The sequence below is a fragment of the Triticum urartu genome, chromosome 2 (genome assembly GCF_003073215.2).
Source record: "Triticum urartu cultivar G1812 chromosome 2, Tu2.1, whole genome shotgun sequence".
Lineage (NCBI taxonomy): Eukaryota > Viridiplantae > Streptophyta > Magnoliopsida > Poales > Poaceae > Triticum > Triticum urartu.
The window spans coordinates 141,972,639-142,000,010 of NC_053023.1; the positions used below are offsets into that span (position 1 = coordinate 141,972,639).

General features: G+C 44.8%; 1 pseudogene; it reads left to right on the forward strand.

Annotated features, from left to right (window-relative positions):
• Window positions 1-882: 882 nt before the first annotated feature.
• Window positions 883-6,952, forward strand: LOC125535444 (annotated as a pseudogene).
• The last annotated feature ends 20,420 nt before the right edge of the window (window positions 6,953-27,372 follow it).

Below are 27,372 nucleotides of genomic sequence, written 5' to 3' on the forward strand. Positions count from 1 at the left end.
TTTTAGAATTCATAGTCCTTTTTAAATCTGCTAACATTTTTCAAAGTCCATGAACCTTTTTTATATCACTAATTTTTTAAATTTATTAACTTTTTTTCAAATTCACACTTTTTAAATATTTTTTTAGAACAATTGTAAAATTCAAGGATTTATTTTAAATTAGAGAACAATTTTCAAATCCGAATTTATTTTCAATTTTGAGAGTTTTCTCAAATACGAAGGCAAAAATTTAAATTCACAAACATGTTTGAATTCATAATTTTTTTTCAAATTCATGATTTTTTCATATTCACAAAATTTTCTGACAGAAGCAAAACTATGACTCTCGCGAAAGAACAAAAAAAAAACGTGTTTTTTTGCACATTTTTTTGTTTTTTAATCGAAAAGCTAAAGAAGACCGGTGGAAAACAAAATGTTAAAAAAACCCAAAATAACCGTTTAAAAAGCCAAAAATGCATGTGGAAAATAAAAAAACAAAATCTAGAGAAAAAGCCCAGAACGACAGGTGTCGAATGGCTAAAAGCGCACCAAGTGGCGCTGATCGTTGCGAGATTTTCAAAGGAGCGCTTGTTAACTAGTTGTTCCCCCAGATTGTACCCTACGCCTACAAACGTGGCGATCGGAGTTAATGGGCCGGCTCACCCTACGCCAACGACGGGAGCGATCGATCCATATGCCGCTGTTCTCCGGCGGCCGCCACTCCGGAGAACACGACGCTCGCGCCGACGAACCGCACGGTGCTGTCACACGGCGCGGGAGGGTGTAATCCTAACAACCGGGAGGCCAACCACTGCAGGTCTCTCCGCCTGCTCCTCCCACCTCGCGGCGGCCTCCTCCTTTTGCTCCCCCCTCTCCGCCTTCGGAGAACTGTCTCCAGCCGGCATGGCGGTGGGAGCGCAGCAGCAGGGCATAGTGCTCACAGAGCTGGAGCAGCGGATTTTCGGGCGCCTTCTCGATGTTGTCCACCACCGAGGCCTCGGCACCCAGCTCCGCGTCGCCGGCGGATGGGTCAGAGACAAGGTGAGCAGTGCCTTTTTTCGTGTTTAGAAAAATATAGGAAAAATCGTTGAATGATGCGTAGATGTAGGTCCTTTATATTCTCTACTACTAGGGTTTATGTACTGGGGTTTAAGGAGGCATTTTTAGTTGTCAAAATAAAGGAGGAATTGTTTAATGATCAAGTAGTGAATTCCATGAAAATCGCATCTTAATTTGGCTTGCAGTTTATGAAACGATTGTTGTGCACTGGGCAGTCTCGTGACTTAAACTCATGCTTTGGCATATTCTTTGCAGCTATTGGGGAAAGACTCTACCGACATCGACATCGCGCTTGATGATAACATGACCGGCGTAAAATTTTGTGGGGAAATAACTAAGTACTACCCCCGCAAAAAAAAAAAACTAAGTACTACAAGGTGATCGGTCAGGAGCTGAAAGAACCTTGTATTATCCCATGGTATGCAATCTTACTATAGCTGATATCATTTGCCACTTCTTTCAGATTTATAGCCTTAACACTTCTGTGCATTTCAATTTTGTTTGAGTTGAGTTTAATAGAGGCAGGGAGAGCCACTATTTTATCCAAGCCAAGTGTTTTGTACATGTTCATAAGTGTACCATAGGATAGGTCACCTTTTGGTCCAAGCAGAGTGTTATATACATGTTGAGAGAAGTGCATATTACACCCCCAACTCTAGCCCTAGTCTAATATACACCCCTCAACTCCAATACCGTCTAAAATACACCCCCAACTCTCAAAACTGGCTAGAATTCAACTCTCCCCTCCCTGTTGACCGGTTTTGACCCAGTTTGACCGGTTTTGACTGAGTGAACAGTAAAAAATAAAAAAATAAAAAAAATATTTTTTTTGACAAAATTCAAAAAGTTCCAAGTTTTTGCACCGCGTGAACAGTAAATTCAAAAAAAAATCACCTTTCAGCATGTTTGGATACCTGAGTAAATTTGAGATGTCCGTAAATTCGAAAAATATTCAAAATTTTCAGCATGGTGAACAGTATTTCGGGAAAAAAATCCAAAAAAAATCACCACGCGCTCAAACATCATCCATGCAAAAAAGGGTTTTTAAAAAAACCGATTTTACTGTTCACCAAGCTGAAATTTTGAAAAAAAAATTCGAATTTACGGACATCTCGAATTTACTCAGGTGTCCAAACATGCTGAAAAGGTGATTTTTTTTTATTTACTGTTCACGCGGTGAAAAAAACTTGGAACATTTTTGAAATTTTTCAAAAAAAATATTTATGGTTTTTAAAATTTTATTTTTACTGTTCACTCAGTCAAAACCGGTTAAACTGGGTCAAAACCGGTCAACAGGGAAGGGAGGGTTGAATTATGGCCAGTTCTGAGAGTTGGGGGGTGGATATTAGACGGTATTGGAGTTGGGGGGTGTATATTAGACTAGGGCTAGAGTTGGGGGGTGTCATATGCACTTCTCTCATACATGTTCTTAGCTCCCAAGTGTACCATACTTTCTCGCATTAACATATGCAGTAATTTAAATGCCTTTTATCCTGAACTTGTGACATTTTATAGTTTCCTTCAGCAATCCCAGCCAATCTAAGCACTTGGAAACCGCAAGGATACATCTATCTGACATCTCTGACATCTGGATTGATTTTGTCAACTTGAGGTCCGAAAAATATGCTGAAAACAGTCGTATTCCCACTGTGGTATGCACATGCACTTAGAATTGCTTTGCATACTCATTTTACAGACCTTGTGCACCAATTTGCTAGTTTACTGGTATGTCATACTTGTTGATGTGCAGGAGGATGGTACGCCCGAAGAAGATGCATTCCGCAGGGACCTAACAATTAATAGGTAATACAATTTTCATTTTCAAATGATATTTTTTGGGTATTTAGATTTATGCTTTCATTGCTACAATGTTTATTTTTAATATAGTATCCTATTTTGTCCTCTCTGAATTTTGAATTTTGGCAGCTTATTCTATAATATCAACACGAAATCGGTGGAAGATTTAACTGGAAGAGGTGAGTTTAGCCGTTATACGTTTGTAAACTCATGTGACCAGTTTAAAATCCGTGCTTCTATGTAACCATAATTAATCGATCCTATACTCTATGAAGGTCTTGAAGATCTGAAGAAAGGCCTTATTGTTACTCCTTTACCAGCCAAAGTTACATTCCTCGATGATCCCCTGAGGGTTCTTCGAGCAATCCGATTTGGTATATTCAAACATCACATACCTGATCTCCAATAACTCTTGCTATAGTTTTATCCTTTAATTTTATGATGCTACTATCTAAACCATTAAGATTACAAAGTTGTATAAATTGATTTGCTAATATTACACACTATATGACATGAAAAGAAGTAAAAATGTTTCTCATGTTTGTAAGTCAAAATCTTATATGTGTGTTCATAAGTAGTCAACTCATAGCCTTTCTAGTTAATTAAATAGTTGAACAGTGACTTGGAACATTAATTTCCGTTGTATGTGCCAATATTTATCTCTGACAGCTGCTAGATTCAGCTTTACATTAGCTGAAAATTTATAGGAAGCCGCTTCTGATGAAAAAGTGAAGTTGAATCTTGGTAGCAAGATTAGCAGAGAACGTATTGGTCAGGAGGTTTGATTTCTACACTTCTTATTGCCAAGCCATGTTTCGTTGTCACTTCTTTTTAATCTTTTGATATCATGCAAAACCCTAGGTCACCATTTTTATCTAAGTGTACATTGTGCAGGTTGACCACATGATGTCAGACAAATATCCGGTTGATGCAATGTGCCATATCCGTGATTTGGGATTATTTTACGTTGTTTTTGCATTTCCTGAGAAAACAGTTCCTCCAGTTCTCAACAAACATGATTGGTATGTCCATGTTCTAATATGTAATTATTCCATGTTTTCAATATATGCAACAATGTCTGGCAAAATTACACTTCGAACTTCTGTATTCGTAGAGTTTTACACCACCAGTGTTCACTGATGTGTTTATTTCCATTGGCATATTTACTTCAACTCAGTCTCATCTCGTATCTTGTGTTGACGCAGGCTATGTGTTTCACATATTGAAGCAGCATGGAATCTTGCACAATCAATTGGCTGCTCTGTTTTCAGAGGTGGTTCTGGTTCCATGTCGCAGGTCTGAGATTTTCAGCATGTCTTGTTAAGGATATACCGTGAAATATCGTACTCTGACATGATTTATGCATGTTTTTTTTTCTTTGTTCTATCTTCCATGCTTGGCTTAAAATACTTTTCAGTGATGGTTTTAAAATGCTTATAGTCAAGGGTGTAACATTTTGAGCAGAGTCGAAAGTGTAACCAACATTACCCTTATTCTTATCTGTAAACTGTGTGGGATTCATTTTTACAAACAAAAACAGGGCACATACATTTTTTTTGCACCCGATTGAAATCATGGTTGGTACTACCAAGTAAAGCTTCTCCATTTTTCCAATATCTGTTAATCAATTTCGTAAAAAAATGAATCTGTTTATCAATTCAGTAAATCTTATAAATGATTACACACAGTATTATCACTCTGAACCTGGTTGAGAAGGTTGCGAACAGTTTTTTGAGTTTCTTCGTTATAGATTCCAAAAGGACATTATATCATCTATTAAACTCTTTCTCAGATCCTTGTAATTTGGTCATAGAATTTTTCTGATGGACTTGTAATATTCCATGTAAATCCTCCACTATATATAATAATACAGCAGTAGGAGCCTCTCCTAGTGTTTTCTTGTCAAAAAAAATTTGATACTAAGATCCTCATCACAGTTTCATCTTAATTATAGAAAAACTGATGATTCCTATGGTATACAACTTTACTATACATGCTTTTTGTTATGACTGACATTCTTTTACCTGCAAATAATTTCCTTTTATTTTCATAACACTAATTAAGTTTTGTGATGCTGTTTAGGATGAACAGAGAAGGCTTTGCATGTATAGTGCACTATTTACTCCAGTTCGAAATATGGTGTACACGAAGAAAAAGGTAACATCTAACTCATGAATCCTCCAAACTTCAATGCAAACGGTAACTATTTAAGGAGGCAAGCTCGAACTTTGCTTGCAAGTAGAATGACTGGAGAGAGCAGTCTTGGTTCATCGAAATCATATTATATATCTTAGTACAAATATTAGATGCTACTATTGCATCATCTTCACCCTTTTTGATTCAAAAATTGTATCTGTTAAAGCAGGAAAAAAAATTCTTTTGTTATGTACTTAAATTTTGTTGAATTGTTCTCTAGAAAAGACTTGGGTCAGTTCTTCTGTAAGTAAGCTGACGAAGCTGGATATTAGGTGCTTTAATTGAGCTAATTTGGTCGGTTTTGAAGCAAGTACATTACCAAGTTTGTGGCATCATCTGCAGGAGGTCGTTCGCTATATTATTGGAAACTCTCTAAAGTTGAATATTTCTGATGCTGAAGCGGTACAGTTTCCTGAGCAGCCTCCAACAGCATTTGTTTCTGCATATCGTACGCCTTGGGATTATAACTTTTCATGATCTTTTTATTTCTGTTGTTAAAGATTGTCCAAATACATGCTGCAAGTGACAAGTTTGCCGATTTAATTATTTTCCTCGAGTCAAATGGAAATCTGGAAACTGTTAAAGAGAACCCGAATGACAAATATCTTGAGATACCAACAGACATGGTAGCACGCGTTTTGGCAGGTCAGTGCTGAACATGCTTGTTTTCAAATTCTGAACGTTTTTTATATTGTCGGGTTCTCTATAACCCCATGTCTGTGATGTCAATTGCTTGATTTGATCATTCGATATATTTGGTTAAACTTATTAGAATATTGGAATAGTTGCTGTTGATGAATCAATTGGATCTATTCTTGCATGACATTCTTGCTCCTTTTTTGTTGCTAGACCAAAATTTTGTGACGGTGTAAGCATTTCAGGACTTCTACTCCTTGGAATAAAGGACCTTTGGCGTCTGGCACTGTTGATATCCACTCTGTCCTATCCAGAAGCCCGCAGTGCTAATGGTTCCTTCAGCCAGCAGGATGAGCTAAATAGAAGGAAAGAGATATATATCAGAGTTGAGCGTTTAATAACCGACCTCGGTAAAGAACTTACCTGATGATGCAGAATTATTTTCAGTTTCCTACCTGATGATGCCGAATTATTTTCGGTGAAGTACCGACTGAGTCAGTCAGTACTAGTCTGAAATTCTGATTTGCTGTCCTGATTTATACCTTAACCATTTGGTTCTTCAGATCTCGACGATGTATGGAAGATAGATACAGGTCCGCTGCTCGATGGGAAAGACATCATGGGAGTTTTGGGCATCGGAGAAGGTCCCTTGGTCAGAGAATGGGTACACATTGATGTTTCCATTCCCTTTGTAAGTGATCACATTGTTCTAGTTGTCGACATTATTAATGCAAGATTTATTCACACTTTCAGAAAGAAAGGCTAGTGAAGTGGCAGCTTGCGCATCCCAAAGGTACCGCGGAGGAGTGCCGTGAGTGGATAAAGCAGTCCAAATGTCAGAAAAAGGAAATGTAGGACGCAGCACCTGTGGAACGTTAACATTGTGAGCGTAGACAGTTGGAGATCTATATAGATCACAAACTCCACCGGATGATACGTGTATTTTTTCTTGGTGCTTAATGGGCCTTGATCTTGACTGTCTTGTCAGCTAGCCGGTAGTTGATTGCTGACCAAATAATTTTGCTAAACTTGATGTTTATAGTCAGTCTATCACCTATCCAGACCACTTAGAATGGACTTCGAGGCTGTTTTGTTAGGTTCTCTAAACTTTAGGGGATCAATTAACCGGTTTTGAAGTTTAGGGGTGATGTTGTCCATTTATGGTGGGCATATGCTCTTCTTCCTCTCTAAATTCAGAGAGAAGGCTAACACTAATTAAGGGACACGTTTGCTACACATCCGTGCTATTAGGCTTGTGCGCATAATGCAAGGCATATAAGGTCGCCATTGTAATGGAAGCAGGGAGTCGAAATAATACTGCAATATTTTCCATCGTTTCATGTTTAGACGAGAGGATTCTTAGCGGTGATTTTAAAAGAGGTAATATCACTGTAAGTCATAGAACTTGCGTTCAATGTTCAGTTTGGTGCTACAACTTTAAAAATACGGATTTGTGGTCATCTAACTTGACATCGCGTGCAAATATGGTCACAAAATACGCGTGCGGACGTATCAGGGTGTATGGCCCCACCTGTTAGTGAGTGGTGGCGCTCAGCTTACTTAATTTTTGCACAAAACACCCTCACATTTTTTAACAACCACACTGTACTGCATATAGGCACGTAAATGTTTGAATTCATCATTTTGCATAATTTAAATATAAGCTGCGATTCTATACATTTTGGATTCGTTAAACATATTTATTTAACAAACATTTTCAATGTCGGTATTAACTATTTTTCATATAATACACAAGTTCATATTTAAATGTTTTTATGTACTAATGATAGTTTTTATGTATAATATTCTTAGAACATAACTTCATTAATTATGTTTTACAAATATCTTGAAGAAATTGCAAATGCAAAATGAGCCTCTGTCAAAAACAATGACTGCGTTGGGTTCATGGAGCAGAAAATTCGGTAATGTAGCTAAAGAACTTGTGCGGTCTAGAAGCCAATTAGAGGAGCTGATGCACATGAATGCGGACAGGGAAGAAATAAGGAGTGTGATGGATAAAATGAATGAATTGCTGTACCAGGAGGAGATGTTGTGGATGCAGAGGTCAAGGATTTCCTGGTTGAAGGAGGGAGATCGCAATACAAAGTACTTTCAGAGTAAAGCAGTGTGGAGAGCGAGGAAGAATAAGATCAGGGAATTGATGGACAGTATTGGTACCGTACATACCGAGTTTGCAGCGATGAGCAATGTTGCTAATGAGTATTTCCATAATATTTTTGTTGCTGACACTACTTTGAATGCATCTGAAGTAGTAAGCTTGTTTGAACGTGTGGTGACGCCGGCTGATAATGACAAGTTATGCGCGCCGTTTATGGATAAGGAGATCTCTGATGCATTGTTTCAAATTGGGCCTTTGAAGGCACCAGGGCCGGATGGGTTTCCCGCGCGTTTCTTTCAGCGGAATTGGAGTACGGTAAAGGAGGGAGTGTTGGCTGCGGTCAGAGAGTTTTTTGACTCTGGTGTTATGCCAGAGGGGGTTAATGATACATCAATTGTGCTCATTCCAAAAATATCTAATCCCGTAAGGATGTCTGACTATAGGCCAATAAGTCTGTGTAATGTCACGTACAAGGTAATTTCCAAGTGCCTTGTTAACAGGTTAAGACCTTTGTTAGATGACATAATTTCGGTGGAGCAAAGTGCTTTCATACCAGGCAGGATGATTACTGACAATGCTCTGGTAGCCTTCGAGTGTTTGCATTATATTAAACAGGAGAAGGATCCCTCAAGGAGTTTTTGTGCATATAAGCTGGACTTGTCAAAAGCTTATGATAGAGTTGATTGGGCTTTCTTGAAGCAGGTGATGCAAAGGTTAGGGTTCTCTCACAGATGGATTGATTGGATAATGACGTGTGTCACATCGGTGAGGTATTCAGTTAAATTAAATGGAACTTTTCTGGATTCATTTGCACCGTCACGTGAGCTACGACAAGGAGACCCTCTCTCTCCATTTTTATTCTTATTTGTGGCAGATGGACTTTCAGCTATTTTGAAAAGCAAGGTGCAGTCTGGCGATATTGTTCCCGTGAAAATTTGTAGGAGAGCTCCAGGCATATCCCACTTGTTGTTTGCAGATCATACCATGTTGTTCTTTCAGGCGTCGAGGGATCAAGCGGAGCAGGTTAAAGCATCTTTGGATCTTTATAGTATGGCCACAGGGCAAAGCTTGAATTATGATAAGTGCTCTATTTTCTTTGGAGAATCTTGCCCGGCTCCCTTTCAAGAGCAGGTCAGGGATGTTCTCAACGTCAAAAGCATGGTTTTTGAGGAGAAGTACTTGGGTCTTCCCACAGCCGAGGGTCGCATGTCTAAAGGGAAGTTTCAGAATCTTCAGACAAGCCTTACGAAAAGGCTTGTCCAGTGGGGAGATGGATTTTTGGCGCAGCCGGGGAGGGAAGTACTCATAAAGTCGGTCACCCAAGCTTTACCCACATATATAATGGGAGTGTTTAAGCTCCCGTTCTCGGTGTGCGATGATCTCACAAGAATGGTGAGGAACTTTTATTGGGGATCAGAGAAGGGGAAGAGGAAGGTGCATTGGAAGGGGTGGGACTATCTAATGCAACCAAAGGATAGAGGTGGAATAGGTTTCCGAGATTTTCGTTTATTCAACCAAGCCTTGCTAGCTCGCCAAGCGTGGAGGTTGATCACAAGGCCGGATAGCTTGTGTGCCCGTCTGCTCAAATCTAAATACTACCCGGCGGGCAAGTTAGAAGACACGGTGTTTACTGTTAATGCTTCATCTTCATGGCAGGCTATTAGCCATGGTTTGGATCTGTTAAAGAAAGGCTTGATTTGGAGAATAGGTGATGGGAGAAGCATTCGGGTGTTGCGTGATAGTTGGATACCGAGGCCTTTCTCTTACAAACCGATCACGAGGCAGGGTGTATGTCGCATTAGATATGTTTCTGATCTTTTGAACGATAATGGGACATGGAAAGTTCAAACTCTGAACCAATATTTCATGCCAGCAGATGTGATGGAGATTTTGAAGATCAGGGTTTCACCTAGGCGTGGCGAGGATATTCTTGCATGGGGGCCGGACAAGATGGGTGTTTTCTCTGTGAAGAGTGCATACCACTTTGCGTTCAACGAGATTCACAGGTCCAATACAGTATCTTCCAGTTCATCGCCGACCGGGGCAAGAAGTTGCTGGAAGTTCATCTGGAGGTGTGGTGCTCCGCCAACAGTGGCAAATTTTGCATGGAGGGTCGCGACGGATGGACTGCCAACATGGAAAAAAAAGCATAAGATTGGTCTGGAGACCACAAATGTTTGCCCGGTTTGTGGAGTAGACACGGAAGATAATTTTCACCCGTTCGTGCGTTGCCAATTGGGGAGGGATCTTTATTTGAGAATGGCCAAAGTCTGGAGATTACCTCAGCTACAGTCAATTGTTAATTGTGGTAGGGAGTGGCTACTGCAAGTTCTCGCGCCTATGAGTGATATTGAGAGGTGTATGGTTCTCCTTGTGTTCTGGAGAAGTTGGTACATACGCAATGAGGTGGTGCATCATAAACCGGCACTGCAGATGGAAGTATCGGTCCGTTTCCTACAGAGTTACCTTCACTCTCTGATGGCCATTAAGAATGATAAAGGGGTGGACTCGGTGAAAGGGAAAGCCAGTATGATGATGGATCTTCAAACGGCTGCTGTAAAGGCTAAGCTACCTCGTTGGGAAAAACCGAAACAGGGGTGGACAAAACTGAATACGGACGGAGCTTTTGTGTCATGTGAAGATGCTGGGGCAGGCATGATCTTAAGAGATGAGTCAGGAGGTATCATCTTTTCTGCATGCAGGGCGATACGGGTATGCCGGGATGTGTTGGAGGCTGAACTTCGCGCTTGCCTGGAGGGCCTGACTGCTTCGGTCCAACGAACTACATTGCCGATACAAGTTGAGCTTGATTCTTCTGTTGCGGTGGCCATGATCACATGTGGTGATATTGATCGTTCGATCTACTCGTCTTTAGTTAGTGAGATCACAGATTTGTTAAGTCTTCATCAAACTTGTATTACTCACGTCGCTCGTTCTCGGAATAAGGCGAGCGACTTGCTAGCTTCTTTTGGTCGCCTAAATAATAGGACTATGACTTGGTTAGGGTCGGGTCCTCCTGAAGTGTTGGAGGTAGTTGCTGATGATTGTAATGAGACCATAATTGAGTAATACAAGGTTTTGAGTTTGCAAAAAATATATGCAAAATGAGCCTCGATATGTTAAAAAATAAGCCATCAGCACGATCACCTTCCGAAAGACACGCATCTTGTGGATACTGCCAAAGAGAGCCAGCCAGAGTGACAGACGGAGAAAGAACAGATTTCCATGCATAGGAGCTTGATTGATGAAATGTCACTATATTTACTGCTATGTCAAACCATCCTGATGTGCAATTAGTATCACTTACATTGTTTTACCACTCCACATGTAAGTACTGTGTGTTTCTCAGAAGAAAATACTTGTAAGTACTGTGTTGATGGCATTATATGTTGATCTTAATGCGTCAACCTACCTGGACATGACTTCTCATCCTGCTTAATGGAATCACTGTAGCAGTGCGCGCCTCTACATGTTTCAGGTAAGAAAAAAGGACCACTAAAATAGCTTAAATGAATCACTGTAGCAGTGCGCGCCTCTACATGTTTCAGGTAAGAAAAAAGGACCACTAAAATAGCTTAAATGGACTGCAGATGTACATCCACTGCTCATAGATGCAAAAAAATAAATATCATTTAAGCTCTCAGTACATCTAACTTAGCTACCCATACGTTACATGCAAACAGGGATGGCTTGTTGGTTAGAGTGGCTTCTGTGGTGAACATTGGTCGTGGGTTGGATTCCAGGCTCTCCCCCATTTTTTATTAATTTGACTTTTTCGGAAATAAAAAATATGAGGATGTTTTGTGCAAAAATAAGTCCATCATGCGTCACCACTCACTAACAGGTGGGGCCATACACCCTGATACGTCCACATGCATATGTTGCGACCGTATTTACACGCGATGTCAAGTTAGATGATCACAAATTCGTATTTTCAAAGTTCTAGCATCAACTGAACGTTGAGCGTAAGTTTTATGACTTCTGATGATATTACCTTTTTAAAAACACTTGTTTTGTCAGTTGTTGTCTGAGAAGAAACATCTACAAAAGCATACGAAGAAGTCGGATTCAGACACGAAACCTCCGCTGGACGGTGATTTGACAGCAGTACCGAAATGCAAGTGCTCCTGGGGTCAATTGCTGAGCTGATCTCGATCCATCGGCAGCTCAGCTGCTCTGGGTAGTAGGTCCCGGTCGTTTTCGCTATCCTTCTACTGCGCTGGACGATCGGCTGCGTGGTTCGCCGAGGCTACCTGATCGATCCGGCTGGTCCGTCTCCTGATGGAAGCAGGTCGTCCACCTACCCGGGACCCGTCAGGGCTGGTGGACGAATCGCGCATCCACGCGGTCGCGTAGCCAACACAATAAGTTAGGATGATTCATCAATAAAAATATTTACACAAATTTCAAGGTGGTCCATGGACCACCCCTGGCCATCCCCTAGCTGCGTCATTCGACGGTCCCGTGCGTGATGCGGGTCACCGGCCGGCCGCGCCACGCCATCAGGAGACGATGCATTCAAGACTTGCACGTCAAGGTCTCAAGGACAAGCTGCTGGAGTATACTTGGAGTCGCTCCCGCGGGTCGACGGGCGACCCGTTTCCGAGTCGCTCCCGCGGGCGACCCGTTTCCGAGTCGCTCCCGCGGGCGACTCAGGGAGGCAACCCTAGCGCCGCCGCTCCCCAGTCCCCCTCCCCGGCCTCCCTCCCCTCGCCGCCGCCGGTCGCGTCGCCGCCCAAAGGCAGCGCGGCGTAGGCGGCGGGGCGTCTTCTTCCCGCGCGCCGGAGGCTTGCGTCGCGGGGCACGACCTTCTGCATCGTCGGCGGCGGTCGTCGCCCGTCCTCGGGCTCTGCTCCCCCCGCCCCCCCGGCGTGCTGGCGTCCCGGTGGTCCTGCCGCCCCCTCCCCCTCCTGGCGGCGGCTCTTGGGGTTCCGGGGGCGGGAACCTTGCTGGCGCCGGATCTGGGTGCCCCTGTCCAGATCCGAGTGGTGGCGGCGGCAGCCGTGTGGGTGGCGGCGGCGACCTGGCTAAGGTGGTGGCGGGGCGGCCGGCGGTCTGGTTGCTCCTTGCGGGGTGGCGGGGCGCCGAGCGTCCATGGCCGAGGGGTGGGCTGCGTCTTCGGCGGCGTGTCGCAGCTGCTGCAAAGTGGCTCGGGGCTGCTCCTCGGGGTCTCGGCGTGGATGTGGGCTGCCACGGCGTGGTGGTAGCTCATGGTGGTGGTCTGGATCGTTTCACGGCGGCGGCTGGTCTCCTTCGGCGTCGGCCGTCGGTGAGCGGCCTTTTTTGACCTTCGACTCTTCCCCTCGTCGTCCGGGCTCTACCCTCGTCATAGGGCTGGACCACTCCCAATTGCGGTCCATTGCTCGTCTCGCGCCCGTGGATGCGAGACAGAGCTCGTCTCGCGCCCGGCAGCAGGACCGACCTCGTCTCGCGCCCGACAGCGGGACCGAGCTTGTCTTGCACCCGGTGCAGCAGGACGGGTGATGGAGGCCTTTTTTGGGCCGGCCCTTTGGGTCTCGGCGCCGGGGCTGTCCAGGGGTGTGTAAAGGAGAGACCTTTTCACTTGTATCTTTGGTTGGGGTAGCGACGGGTCTCGGGTGCGGTGGTGTCAAGGTCTTGGATGCCGGGGCGACGGCCTGATGGTGGTAGCGCGGTGCTCCTGGGCAAAGCCCGTGGCTTGGTGCTGCCCGGTGACCATGGTCGTGTGGGCGGCATGGTGGCAGGGGTGTGGCATTCGGTGGCGGTGAGTGTTTGCTGGGATGAAAACATGTTCTATCTTCGGACGGACCGGCGGCGGCGTAGCGCGTTACCTTCTTGAAGGCGTCGTCGCGGCTCTCACCGGTCATCGTGTCGCTCCAGGGGAAACTCTGACCCTCGGGTCAGGCGGTGGCGGCGCGCTAGCGTCGTAACCTTTTTTGAGGCGCCGCCTTGGAGCTTACGGTTCGTCATATGCGGCTTCATCTCTTCGCGGTGGCGTGTTCACGGTGGAGGTCCCCGATTGCTCTTGTAGTGTTAGGGATGGTGTTACTGCGCTCAGCTCTTATGTATCCCGCCTTGGGTGTGTGCGTGTGTTGTCGTGGGGTGTGTTTGTACTTGGGCTATGATTGATCTGTGCTTTATATATAAAGCGGGGCGAAAGCCTTTTTTGTAAGGACAAGCTGTTGAGATAAACAGTCATCTGTGACGAAGTACATTTGACTTTTTCAAGAGTTGAAGGTGACCAATCCATGATGCCTTCCTTTTCCTGTTGGCATGACCATTCCGGAAAGTCATTTTTTTAGGTTAGGTCATGTATCGATAGATCTGAGGTTATCCAATTTTTTCCGAGATACGTGAAATTGTATGGCCCATCTAGATTTATATCACTAGTATATTTCTTGTATCTTTATTTGTAGTCAAATCAAATTCAATGGCGGCATAATGGACCCTAAAATACACCTTTTGTTAGGGACGGTATGCATGCAAGACTCTTCTCTTACTCTACCTGCGGAACAAATCCATAGACTTTATTTCCTCTTAGACAATTTAAATCAACCATATCTTTGAAACTATAGACTCGTTTTTGAAACTTATTATATATTTGGACTCCTGGCGCCAAGAACTTTCTAGACCAATATTTGATATATTTCAAACACATTTAATTTTCGAGGTTTCCCATTTTCATATGTGAAATACACCCATTTTACTAGAAAAATCCAAAAATAACCTTTTTCACTAGAAATATTTGTCAATAACATTTTTCAAATAAACGTATTAAACCCAAATATGAAACTCAAATGTCAACTTGTGAAACTAATTATTTGGAATTGTGTAACATTTTTATCTCAAAAGAGTAAAATAATTTATTTCATAATTGTGCAATTGAAATAGATGCGATTTTTATGAAAGAAGCCAGTGAAAAGTAAAATACACCTACTGAAAGTGAAAAAAATGTGAAACTGAAATCTCAACTTGTGAAATTGAAAATTATGAAATGTGTAACAATGTACTTCAAAACAACGAAATATGCTTTTTCAATATTGTGAAATTGAAATAGATGTAATTTTCTGAAACAAGCTAGTGCAAAGTGAAATCTAGGTTTTGAAAGTGAAAAAAATGTGAAACTTAATGTCAACTTGTGAAATTGAAAATTTTGAAATGTGTAACGGTTTATTTTAGAAGAGAAATATGCTTTTTCAATAATGTGAGATGTGATTTTGGGAAACAAACCAGTGTAAAGTGAAATATAGGTTTTGAAAGTAAAAAAACAACATAAAATTGAAATGTCAACTTGTGAAACTGATTAGTTGAAAATGTGTAACATTTTTTAAAGAGTGAAATATGTTATTTGAAAACTGTGGAACGGAAATATATGTGATTTTTGTGAAATGCGGCTTTTGAAAATGACAATAATATGAAACTGAAATGTCAACTTGTGAAACTGATTATTTGAAAATGTGTAACTGTTTATTTCAAATGAGTGAGACGTGTTATTTTAAAAATATGAAATTGAGATAGATGTGATTTTTGTGAAACAAGGAAGTGAAAAGTGAAATGTGAGTTTTAAAAATGAAAATAATATGTAACTGAAATGTTAACTTATGAAAATGATTATTTAAAAATGTGTAATAGTTTATTTCAAAAGTGAGAAATATGTTATTCCACAAATGTGGAATTGAAATAGATATCATTTCTTTCTTCTGAAACAAGCATATGAAAAGTGAAATGTGGGTTCTGAAAATGAAAACAATATGAAACCGAAATGTCACCTTGGTTTGAGAAGAGTGAAATAATTTTTTTCAAAAATGTGATATTGTAATAGATATGATTTATGTGAAATATGTTTCATAAATTTTAAACCGATTAAAAATTTATGCAAAATCGGTCTTGTTTTAAAGGTCTTAACAGGAGTTCAAATATATAAAAAGTTTTGGAAGTGGAATTTTGGTTTATGAGATATGAATGATTTAAGGTACTAAATGTGAAATAAATGGATGAATTAGTTTGGAAGAGAGAAGAGAGAGAATAGCAACACATGCATGCAAACCCTGTATCATCTGACTAAAAGTTGACACTAGTGGGACCTCGCATACCGTATTGACAGGTTTCATAGCTGTGTATTCTCAAAGCAAATGACTAGCTTTTTCATATGTGCGGAAGGCCTCACTTCTTTGATGAATCATTATGGTGGTGCACTGGTTGATAGAGGAATTAGGGTGAGTGTACATTCACTTTGGATTAACCATCTGCTCTTTGCGGACGACAGTTTGATGTTCATGAATGCAAATGTACAAAGCGCACATAGATTGAATGAAATTCTCCAGTTATATGCTGCATGCTCCGGCCAAGCAGTTAACAGGGAGAAGAGTGCCATTTATTTCAGTCCAAATGCTTCAGATCAATTGAGGACAGAAATTAAACAAGTACTTGGTATTTCTGTGGAAGCTTTTACCGAACGCTACCTGGGTCTCCCAACTGCCGTGGGAAGGATTACAAGTGGTAGCTTTGATCACATTGGTGAAAGGTGTCGAGGTAAAATGCAAGCACTACTAGGAAAAGGCCTACTAATGGCGCACGAGTTTTGCCTACTAATGGCGCATCACTGGTGCATCATTAGTATCACGCCACTATTATTTATTACTAATGGCGCACCACTGGTGCGCCATTAGTATATAACACCATGCGCCATTAGTATGCCTCCCAGGGGCCATATTTAACCATGTGCTTTGGTACACTAATGGCGCACTGCGAATGGATGCGCCATTAGTATACTTGGCATACTAATGGCACACTCTTTGGTGATGCGCCATTAGTATACTTTAGCATACTAATGACGCACTCTATAGTGATGCGCCATTAGTATGAATATTAGGTTTTTTTACTTTTCTGATTTTTACACAGGTTACAAAATATATTATTTGGCAGAATATAGACAGTAGCACACAGCAACAGCAGATTCATCGAATACAATAGAAGATTAGTCTCCGAATACAATTCATCATATTAGTCTCCGAATTTAAAAGACCGAATAAAGATAAAACATTACAAGTCTCGAGACCGCGAGTATCGAGTTTGCCTTCACATTACAAGTCGATATCGATCATCACATAGAAGAGAGCTGCGGTCATCACGATGAGCATCATCGCGATGAAACTGGTCTTCATCCGGTTCCTCCAACGCTCCCTCCTCTCTCCCGCTAGATAGCGGGTGTATCTAGATTCCGCCTCCGCCCTAGTGGTGTATCCTTTGTAACTGTTACCGCTGAAACGGTGAACCTGTCTCCGACACTCCTCCCAGTCGTCGTAGCCGGGAACCTTACCCTTGTACACGACATACGACGACATCTCTATGCACAAGCCAAACAACAGACAATACATACATAAGCAATATATAAGTATGCAACAAAAGGATCGGAAGAGAAAAACAAGACATTAATAGCACGATTCATGGTCCTACTAATAAATAGCATCGATTACATCTAAGTTGAATGACTGTCTAAACCAAAGAGACATACAATTCATTAAAGTTTAACTACAACATGAGCCAATCAATGTTTCGGAACTACACATCACTACTTTCGACTCGACTCATGGACAGGAGCATGGATGAAGCCGCCATCTGTCGTGATGGTCATGAAATCGCGGGCGTTGTCAGCCTGCATTTGTAGCATTCCGTCTATCTCAATGTTGGACGGTTGATATCCGAGGAAGAACTGCCCCGAGGTATGAAGGACATCTTGATGGATGATGTCCGCAAACTCCGACTGGATGCAAAAGAATTCTTGTCTGATGTCCGTGTCCTGGATTGCCGACAAGCTCGCGGCCCAATCTTTGAGATTATTTGGTAGCAGAAGGTGATGATGGTCCCTTACGATCGCCCGCATGTGATGGAGGGCGTAGTAGGCATCCTTCTGACCGCCAGGCGGCTGCTTGACGCAGCAGAACATCGTATTGTGGGCGAACACGTGCTTGCCGTACTTACGAACTGCCCTGGTGAAGGTGCCTCCAGATTTGGCGTAGCCGGGGAGAACATCATCAAGAACTTTCTTGATATTTGTGTAGTCTATCTTGGAGTTACGGTTTGGGTCGAAATACGTGGCCATGGAATATTTCGGGCTTAAGAGGATGAGTGTGCAATGTGTGTCACTGCACAGAACACGGAATGTTAGAAAAAAAAGAACGACCGAAATCTAAGAAATCATATGTTACGGGCGGTTAAGGGATGACTTACTCGGGAAAGTAAGCCACAAGGAAGTTATCCTTATCTGGGTTTGCCAGAATGACGTCTTCGAGGTGTGAACTCGCGACTTGGCGGTCCCCAACGCTGCTCAAGAGCTTGGCACGCATGTAGAAGGGGTCGACGATCACGATGTCCGGGGTCTTGTCTCTAATGATCCGCATCTCCGTACTCAGCGAAAACAGCCGAACGAAGGTGTAGTGCAGCGGATGAAGGTTGAACATAGCAAAGATGTCATTAAACCGCAGGACGATCGTACCCCGATGGCGCCATCCACAAAGCCCTTGCCCTCTGGCACCTTGGCCACAAAAACCGGGTATGCCACGTCATTCTCTCTGAGATGCCGCTTCTCCAAAGAAAGAACACTGTCGTGCAGACTCCGCATAGCACCGGTTGCAGCATTGAGCATATTTGTCGGTAGCATCGCCCTACCCGCCACATGCACCCTCCTCGAGATATCCTTAGGTGAAGGTGGCCCGTCCTGAGCACAGATCATACTCGGTGCCGGCTGGCTCGCACCGGCGGCCTTTTTAGTCTGCCGTTTCCGGCCCTTCTTCTTGATCTGCGGTAATGGGACTGAGTTCTGCTCACAGACCGCCTTCTTGAGTGTGTTGGGGCTGATAATATTTGGCACCTCCGCTATCTGAGGCTCGGTGAAGGCGGCAGCTGGAGGCGTTTCCTGAGAACTGAACGCCAGACGACGCCTATTGCAATTGGGTTTCTCCGCCGTACCAGCTAGATCGCGGTCGTCTTGTTTGGGTTCTTGAGAAGGAGGCCCGCATAACTCGTCACCGTACCCATGTTCGGCAAAGTACTTATCGACGTTGGTAAATGTACCATCGTCGTTGTCGTCGTCGTCCGGATCCTGTGCCATATGCATGTCCGGATCCTGTGCCATAGGGATGTCCGGCATGTCCGGTAGCGTTGCGGCGTTCTTGCCATGGCTTGGCGCCGGCACAACTGGCGGTCTTGTCTGTGGGGTGGTGTCCCCCGCCCCCAAACGAATCTGGCTCTTCGGCCAAAGCAGGGGCCAGTTTACACAGGCGCTGAGGGTCATCTCATCTTCTTCGTCGGCCCCAGCGGGTCGAATCGGAGGTAACAGCTCATCGCAGCCTGGCAGCATCCGAACCACTTCAACCCTATACATTGTGGGTGGCATCGGATTACCGTGGAACACGGGGTTGCCCGGTTGAACGATTCTGCCCTTGGCGACATCAACCAACTCGCCGCCCACGAAGTGCAGGAAAATGCAAGGAACGTCGGCGGCGCCCTGCGAAAACATGTAGGGCGTCAGGGATGCCCAGTCAAAGGCAAGGAGATGAAGTCCTCGGTCGAGAGGCTTAGTTACCGTGATGCCGTCGAGCTCGGCTAATGTCGAGGCACCGCTAACGGCGGGCGTGCAACTGACGGACGGGCCGCTTGCTGGCGAGGTGCCGGCCGGCGTACACTCGGGTGCATTAACCTCCAATGCCGGCATCGGAGACACCAATACCGCCGCCGCCGGAGACACCAATGGCGCCGCCGCCGTAGACACCAATACAGCCGCCGCCGGAGACACCAATGGCGCCGCCTGCGCATTGTGCGAGTTGCTGACCGTGAAGCTGGGAATCGGGGGCGGCCCCTGTTGGCCACCCGCAATCCATGTCGTTATCCCATGAATCAAGGTAGGCATAATGCCGGTGAGCGTCGATCCCAGTTGTTGTTGCACTTGCTCTTGGACCATCTCCGGAATCCGCGTCACTTGCGCCTTGAGTGCTTCAACCTCGCGCGACTGGCTTTCCGAACTGGTCTTTTTCTCCTTTCGCCCACCAGTGGCATAGTATGACGACCATTTTGTGGACAAGCCTTTGCCGTCCACACGACCAGCTGACGTCGGCTTATTGAGCTTATCCCTGTTTTTCATTACGTTCAACGCCCTATTCAAAGGGGTGTCGAAAGGGGAGCGCTGAGACGACCCCGCGCTACTGCTTTCTTTGTCCCGCGGAAGGAACGTGAACCATTTAGAAATATTGGGGATTAATTAGAATGCAACCATATGGAGCTAATTACGCGGGGGTGTATTCCTTACCAGAACAAGCTCAAGCTCTTTGGTCTTCGAATCCGTGGTAAGCTCCTTTGTTACCGGGTCCTCCTTGTACCGGGCCCTGAGAAAGTTCCTGGTTTGCTTGTCACTGTATTTCTTGAAGCGGGGCGGTAGGCCTTGCTCGGCACGCTCCGTGTCCTCCTTGTCCCATATAGGCTCCGCCACTCTGTAACCGCCGTGACTGAGTTGGTGGACCCCTATGCTCAACTGCCGCATTTCTTTCCCCCACTAACTTGATTCGGGGTTGCGGGGCTATTGCACTTGATCTTGAACTCCTTGTAGTCATCTTCGCTAATCAAAGGATATTTCGCCTTGATCTTCTCATAACTATCACCTTTGTCAATCATTGCCTTCACCGTGCTTTTCCAAGTAGACAGGGCCGTGCTCATCGTCGTGAGGGCGGCACCGTTCACTTTATTACCCGAGAAGCGTGTGTTTGCGAACTCAGCGGGGAACTTGTATCGTCCGTGCAGCTTCGTGAAGAGGAGGCTGCGCAAATTCCCTTGGTCCTTATGCCTTAGGTTCTCGGTGTTGATCGAGGCGGTGCTCCGGAGAATGCACCCGAGCTGAATCGAGTACCCCTTGACTATGTGTTTGGGCGCCGTCGGATGCCCGTCGGAGTTCACTTCAGTAAATTTCTCCCTGACGGTGTCGAGCACGTTCGGGCGCCGGTCCTTCCGTTGCCTCTTCGGTTGGCTGCCATCTGTGTGTGCGCCGCCATCATCAGTGGTGGCATCCGCGGCGCCATCATCAGTGGTGTCATCCCCGACGCCACTAGGGGTTGTGTAGTCAGGATCGGTGTCTTCCGCGGCGTCCTCATAGCGGTGAGGTTCTTCCTCCAACTCCTGGGACAGCTCCCAGAATTGCTTGCCTCCCGAACCGCCGACCTCATCGTTGTGGGCCATGTTTCTCTCTAAATAGGAAAAAAGTTTGGTCAAAAAGTTGGTTATTGTCAAGGAACAAGATCATGGTCTCATCATTTAGGGTTTGTCGACACCGAGGCATCCTAAAAGCTAAGCTTTTATCATTTAGGGTTTGTCGACGCCGAGGCACCCTAAAAGCCTAAGCGTACATCATTTAGGTTCTCATCGACACTGAGGCACCCTATAGAAGCCAAGTTAAGTTTTCATCATTTAGGGTTTATCGATGCCGAGGCACCCTAGGTTGGGCCTAATCACTTGGCACTAATCACTTGGCTCTATTGCCACCTATATTCGGTTTATCATCTAGGGTTTATCGATGCTAAGGAGAATTCTAAGTTGGGCCTAATCACTTGGCTCTATTGCCACCTATGGTTTAATGCAACAAGAATGGCGGGGCAGTTGATCCTACTTAATTAAGTACTAAGATACCCCGGCCCATGCATTAGTGGCAAGTACCCCATATGTCCTATTTTTAGCAAAGTCATGCTAAAATTCACGGAAAATTTCGGCATGACCTTTGCTGAAAATAGGACATATGGAGTACCCGAATTTGCCGGAACGGAAGTTAATCGACATTCTGGCAAACTCAAGGGCCTCTCGGGGTACCTGCAAATTCATCACGACACAATGGTCGGAGACAAAACCCAGCAAACTAGCAAGATGATCATCATCTTTGCAAGTCATTACTTGTCAAATTCAGAAGAAGGAACAATTTATTTGTGACATAGTTGGCCCATACAGAAGAAGCAACACCCTGCACTAGCCTAAAAACAAGTGAAGTTTCACCCATATAAGAACAACTTTATAAAATCAGAGAAGTTGCTAAATTTTTTGTATCCTTCATATACACTGGAGTACAATGCTTTATAATGTTCCATCATCATTACAGAAAATTGACAATTGTCCATAACAGTTAACTACTAGGAGATTATTTCAGTTTTACATGCAGATTTTGACCAAAAAACACATGGTCTTTTTAACAGTTTTTAGTTTGGACAGAATACTGAAAACTACATTTATGTATCAACAACATCTTGTTTGCCCCCTTCAAGGGGCAGTTAGTTGGCCCTATGCAATTCAAGCATCTACACCCACCTACCAGTTGGCTGGACCTGCAGTTAGCCAGCCATGAACCAACATTTTTTGTGGGTATAAAGCAAAGAGCTTGTGCATAATTACAAGGGTTATGACCCTCTTTTCCTGTTCAAAAGAAAAGGGCATAAAGAGGGGGAGAAGACCAGGCCCAAGAGAAGGGGGGCAAACGCATGGGCATGCTTTCGAGCACTCATTTCCTTGGTCCTATCAAAAGTTGGACAAAAGCAATGCAGTACTCACTAGATCTATCCATCACCCTAGAAAAAAATGCACTCCTAGTACATGGCTACTGCTATTTTTCTACTGCTAGGAAAAACATCACTCATTGGAAATGAAAATCTCAGTACCACATTTTGAACTTTGAAATGAAATACAGTAGTAGTATTAGTAGTATATGGAGACCGCAAAAGCTATGTTTTTTCTCAATTCAGATATCTAACCACAAAAACTGGATATACTACTCTTATACTCTTATACTACTCTTATACTGTCAGAACATACTCTTATACTGTCAGGTATCTAACCACAAAAACTGGATGTACAAATATCATAAAATCTGGATATTGTAGAGCTTTTAGAAACAACACAGAATTCCTACTCTTATACTGTCAGAACATACTGTCAACCTTGATCTTGAACATGTTACTTTCAAGAGCTAGGTTTGTTAGTTACATAATTCAGTTAAGGAGTAAATCTTGAACTGTAGAACAACCTAGCACAAGCAGATTAGAGAAGCCTACGGTTCCTATCCTTGAGTAGCATGATTAGAGATGAGTAGACCTCCTAAAGGTGTCCTAAGCACCTGCTGTTACTCTTGGAAGCAATGCAAACATGTAAAAGTTATTACTGTTGACAATACTACTCAAATATCCAACTAATTAGTACACTAACTGCAGCCCAAATACTATCGGATATTTGTGCTGGAGCTTGATAAATTGAAAAAGCATGGCAATTGTAAGAAAAAAAATCATCTTTAAAGCCTGTATTTTTTTTCTGAATGAACTCTTCCGTTGCAGCCTCCAACTTAAGCCAGACAACCAGGTCACCGAGAGGGGGGGAGGGGAACTGGTGCAGCTCACCGAGAGGAAGACGATGGCGAGCTCATGCGGGGCCGGGGTTGATGAGGTGGCGCGGATCGACGGTGAGACCGCGGTGGCCGGAGGTGGAAGAAGACCTCGATCCGCACAATGCAGAGTCGTCGAGCTCGAACGGCTGGCCGTAGATGACGTAGAAGAACACTGCAAAGCTCCTGGACTCCTTGGTGGGGTGCGGGGACAACGGTGGTCGCGGGGACGATGCGGTGTCGATGGGGACGACCTAGTCGGGTGAAGCAGCGCGAGGGAAGGGGAAGTGGGGAGGTGCTAGGGTGTGGAGCGGGCGCGGGGGTCGTCGGAGCGGGCGCGGGGGAGCCGGAGCGGGTGTGGAGCGGGCGCGGGGGTCGTCGGAGCGGGCCGGGGGTCGTCGGAGCGGTTGTGGCGGGGGAGGGAAGGGGGATCTGGCGAGGGAGAGGGAAGGGGGGATCGGGCGAAGGGGTATCCAGCTAGACACTATAGCAATGGCACCACCCTCTGGTGCGCCATTAGTAGTTTTTTTTCTGATAGCAATGGTGCACCACCCTCTGGTGCGCCATTAGTAGTTTTTTTTCTGATAGCAATGGCGCACCCTCCTCTGGTGCGCCATTAGTAACTTTTTTTTTCTGATAGCAATGGTGCACCCGCCTCTAGTGCGCCATTAGTAACATTTTTTTTCATTATTTCTTGTTGCATCTAACAATTAGTTTTTTTATCAAATTTGTTATTTTCAGGAGGACTAGAACAGAAGATATCATCAAATATCATCAATTTTTTTTGAAAATATCATCAAATTTGTTTTTTTATTTTTAATTGAAAATATCATCCAATTTGTTATTTGAAAATATCATCAAATTTATTATTTGAAAATATCATCAAATTTGTTATTTAAAAATATCATCAAAAAGTGGGGGAGGGTGCGGGGTGTCGGCGACGGCGGTGGAGCGGGGGAGGGTGCGGTGGGTCGTCGTCGGCGGTGGAGCGGGGGGAGGGTGCGGGGGGTGCTAATGGCGCACCACAGAGACATGCGCCATTAGTAACCCAACATACTAATGGCGCACCACACAGACATGCGCCATTAGTAGTTTTGCAAAAAAATAAAAAATAATAATTTTTATACTAATGGCGCACCGTGGCACAGTGCACCATTACTAGTTTAAACTAGTAATGACGCACTATGCAACGGTGCGCCATTAGTAGTTTTGCAAAAAAGTAAAAAAAATACAGTAGTGGCGCACTCTATGGCTGGTGCGCCATTAGTAGTTCTAACTATTAATGGCGCACTCTGCCCGGATGCGCCATTAGTATGTTTGAAAAAAATGAAAAATACATTTTGTTACTAGTGGCGCACCGTGTGCCTGGTGCGTCATTAGTGTCTTCCACACTAATGGCGCACCAACAGATGGTGCGCCATTAGTATATAGTAATGGCGCACCACATGTCTGGTGCGTCATTAGTGTCAATTCCATCTATAGCCCTTTTCCTAGTAGTGAAGGGTGGTCAGTGAAAAACTTGGCGTGCGCAGGTAGAGAAGTTCTTCTCAAATCCGTGGTTCAGGCCATTCCTACCTATAACATGACTTGTTTTCAATTGACAAAAAAAGTTTGTAAGTAACTTACATCTTCTATGGCGAAATACTGGTGGAGTAGTGATATTAATAGACGGTCCTTGCACTGGATATCGTGGGATAAACTCTCAGCACCAACAGTAAAGGGAGGCATGGGATTCTGGGACTTTGCTCAATTCAACCTAGCTTTGCTAGGAAAACATGGTTGGAGGCTCATTACACATCCCAATTTCTTGTGCTCCAGAGTTTTAAAGGGCAAGTATTTCCCTAACTGTCATTTTTTGGAGGCAACAGCACCCAAGTTTGCATCCACAACATGGAGGGCCATAATTGCCGGTCGTGCTGCGGTTGAAATTGGACTGATCAAAAGGGTGGGGAATGGTGATTCCATCTCCATATGGGAAGATCGTTGGATCCCCAACACTTCCGTGTTCAAGCCCATAGGGCGCCTTGGCAATGATCATGTTCAAAAGGTGTCAGAGTTAATTGACCATCAGAATGGGTCTTGGCTGGTGGATAAGGTACATAGCATTTTCCTTGCTCCGGATGCAGATGCAATATTAAACATTCCGTTAAGAGCTTCTGGTGGGGAGGACTTCTATGCTTGGGCCTTGGAAAAATCAGGTGTTTATTCTGTCAAAACGGCATATCGTGCTCTAATGACTCGGATCGAGCACAACGATAGCGGAAACTTCATCGTCAAATAAACACCTTTGGACAGCCTTGTGGAAACTCAAGGTCATTCCAAGAGTTCGTATCTTTTGGTGGCGTGTCCTGCGAGGTATTTTGCCGGACTACATCACTCTGCAACATCGCCATATTAGGAGGATGGCAAGATGCGATCTATGCAATGTGGCAGAGGAAGATCTGCAACATGCACTTGTAGCCTGCTCACACGCCAAGCAGTATTGGTCTGCAGCGAGAGACCTTTTGGGCCTCAAACTACCCAGATTACATCTTGCGACTTGGGCGAAGGACATATTGATGGACGACATGATCGCAGACCAAGATAGAAGCAAGATTGTGACTATCATGCATGCAATATGGTCTGCCAGAAATCGACAGACTCATGACAAGGTTCCGTTCAATCCTTTTCATGCTGTGAAGACCATCCGAGACGATTTACTACTTCTAGAAATTCCAAAACCTGCTAGTGTTATCTTGGGGGTGCAATGGTGCCCACCTGATGTTGGCTGGGTCAAAATCAACACGGATGGGGCGATAAACAGCAAAGTAAATTGTGCTGGGGAAGGTGGTGTAGCTCGATCCCACCCGTCCTTCATGGGAGCTTGGAGTAAACCCTTCCCCAGAGTAACTGATCCACTAATCGCTGAAGCAATGGCACTCAAGGAGGGTGTTATATTTGCCCAACTTCGTGGTTTCTCACACGTCGTGATGAAGGTGGATTGCTTAGAGGTGCTAAACCTCTGGTCGTCGCATAATAATTGTCGCTCTATTGTTGCGCCTATCTTAGATGAAATTGAGGAGAAGTCGGCTAGTTTTATCTCTTTTTCTATTAGGCATGTCCCGAGGGGTGGTAATTGTTTGGCCGATCTCTGTGCAAAGCAAGCTTGTACCATGCTGGTGTCAGACTGCTGGCTGGAGGAGTGCCCTTCCTTTCTTATTAGCAGCCTACGGGCGGACTGTAATCGGATGTTATTAAAGCAATAAAGCTCCCCATATTCCCGGCAAAAAAAATGACTAGCTTTTTATATTGCATAGTTTTGCACTAATTTTTTGACAGGACGAGCGGCTATCGGTCTGCCGCTAGGTGCTGTGACCACGCAATTTTCCATTTTGGTGACCATTCCTCAAGCAGCTCTAGCTAGCTAGCTAAGAGCGTCTCCAGCCGTTGGCCCCCCAGGGGGCACCTAAAATCGCCGCCTGGGGGTGAGCCGGTGCAAAAATTGGGCCTGGGAGCGAGTTGGTCACTAGCCGCTGGCCCGAGGGCCGTCCCCAGGCGCGTTTGAAAATAAAATTTATTTAGCAAAGTTCGGCACAGTTCGACGAAGTTCGGCGAAACACGATAAATTTTGGCAAACTTGGGCATATATTAGACATGTTCGCCGGTTTTCATTACATAGGAAAATAGATAACTAATAAACTAAAAGAGAAACTGGCTGAACGCCGAGTAGTCGCCGTCGTTGTCGCCGCCGTCATCGGACTTTTCCTCCTTAACGCGGCCGTCCCTGGTGGACCTTTGACCGGCGTCGCCAACGCGGGCTGGTGGCGGTGGCGCGTCGTCGTCGTCGCTGTCGCAGATGACGACGACCCCGCCTTCGTCGCGGCCGCGTCGGCGCTCCGCGAAGCGGCGCAGGGCGGCGCACTGGCGCTCCTTCGCCTTCTCCAGGCGCTCCTTCTCCATCGCTATGGAGTCCCTGCGCGCCCATTCCAGGTTCGCGTCATCGTCGTCGAGCTCCGTCTTCACCGGCGCGGCCGGCTCCTTCTTCACCGGCACGAGCCCCGGCTCCGTTTTTGGCTTGACGAAGCGCGGAGGAGGAGCCGACGAGGAGGCACGCCGGCCGCCCTCGTTGATGACGATGCCGGCGCTGCGAGTGCGCCGGCCGAGCGGCGTCTCCTCCGCGGGCTCGGCCTTGACGCCGAGCAGGGCCGGGGCACCGGAGGAGTGCGAG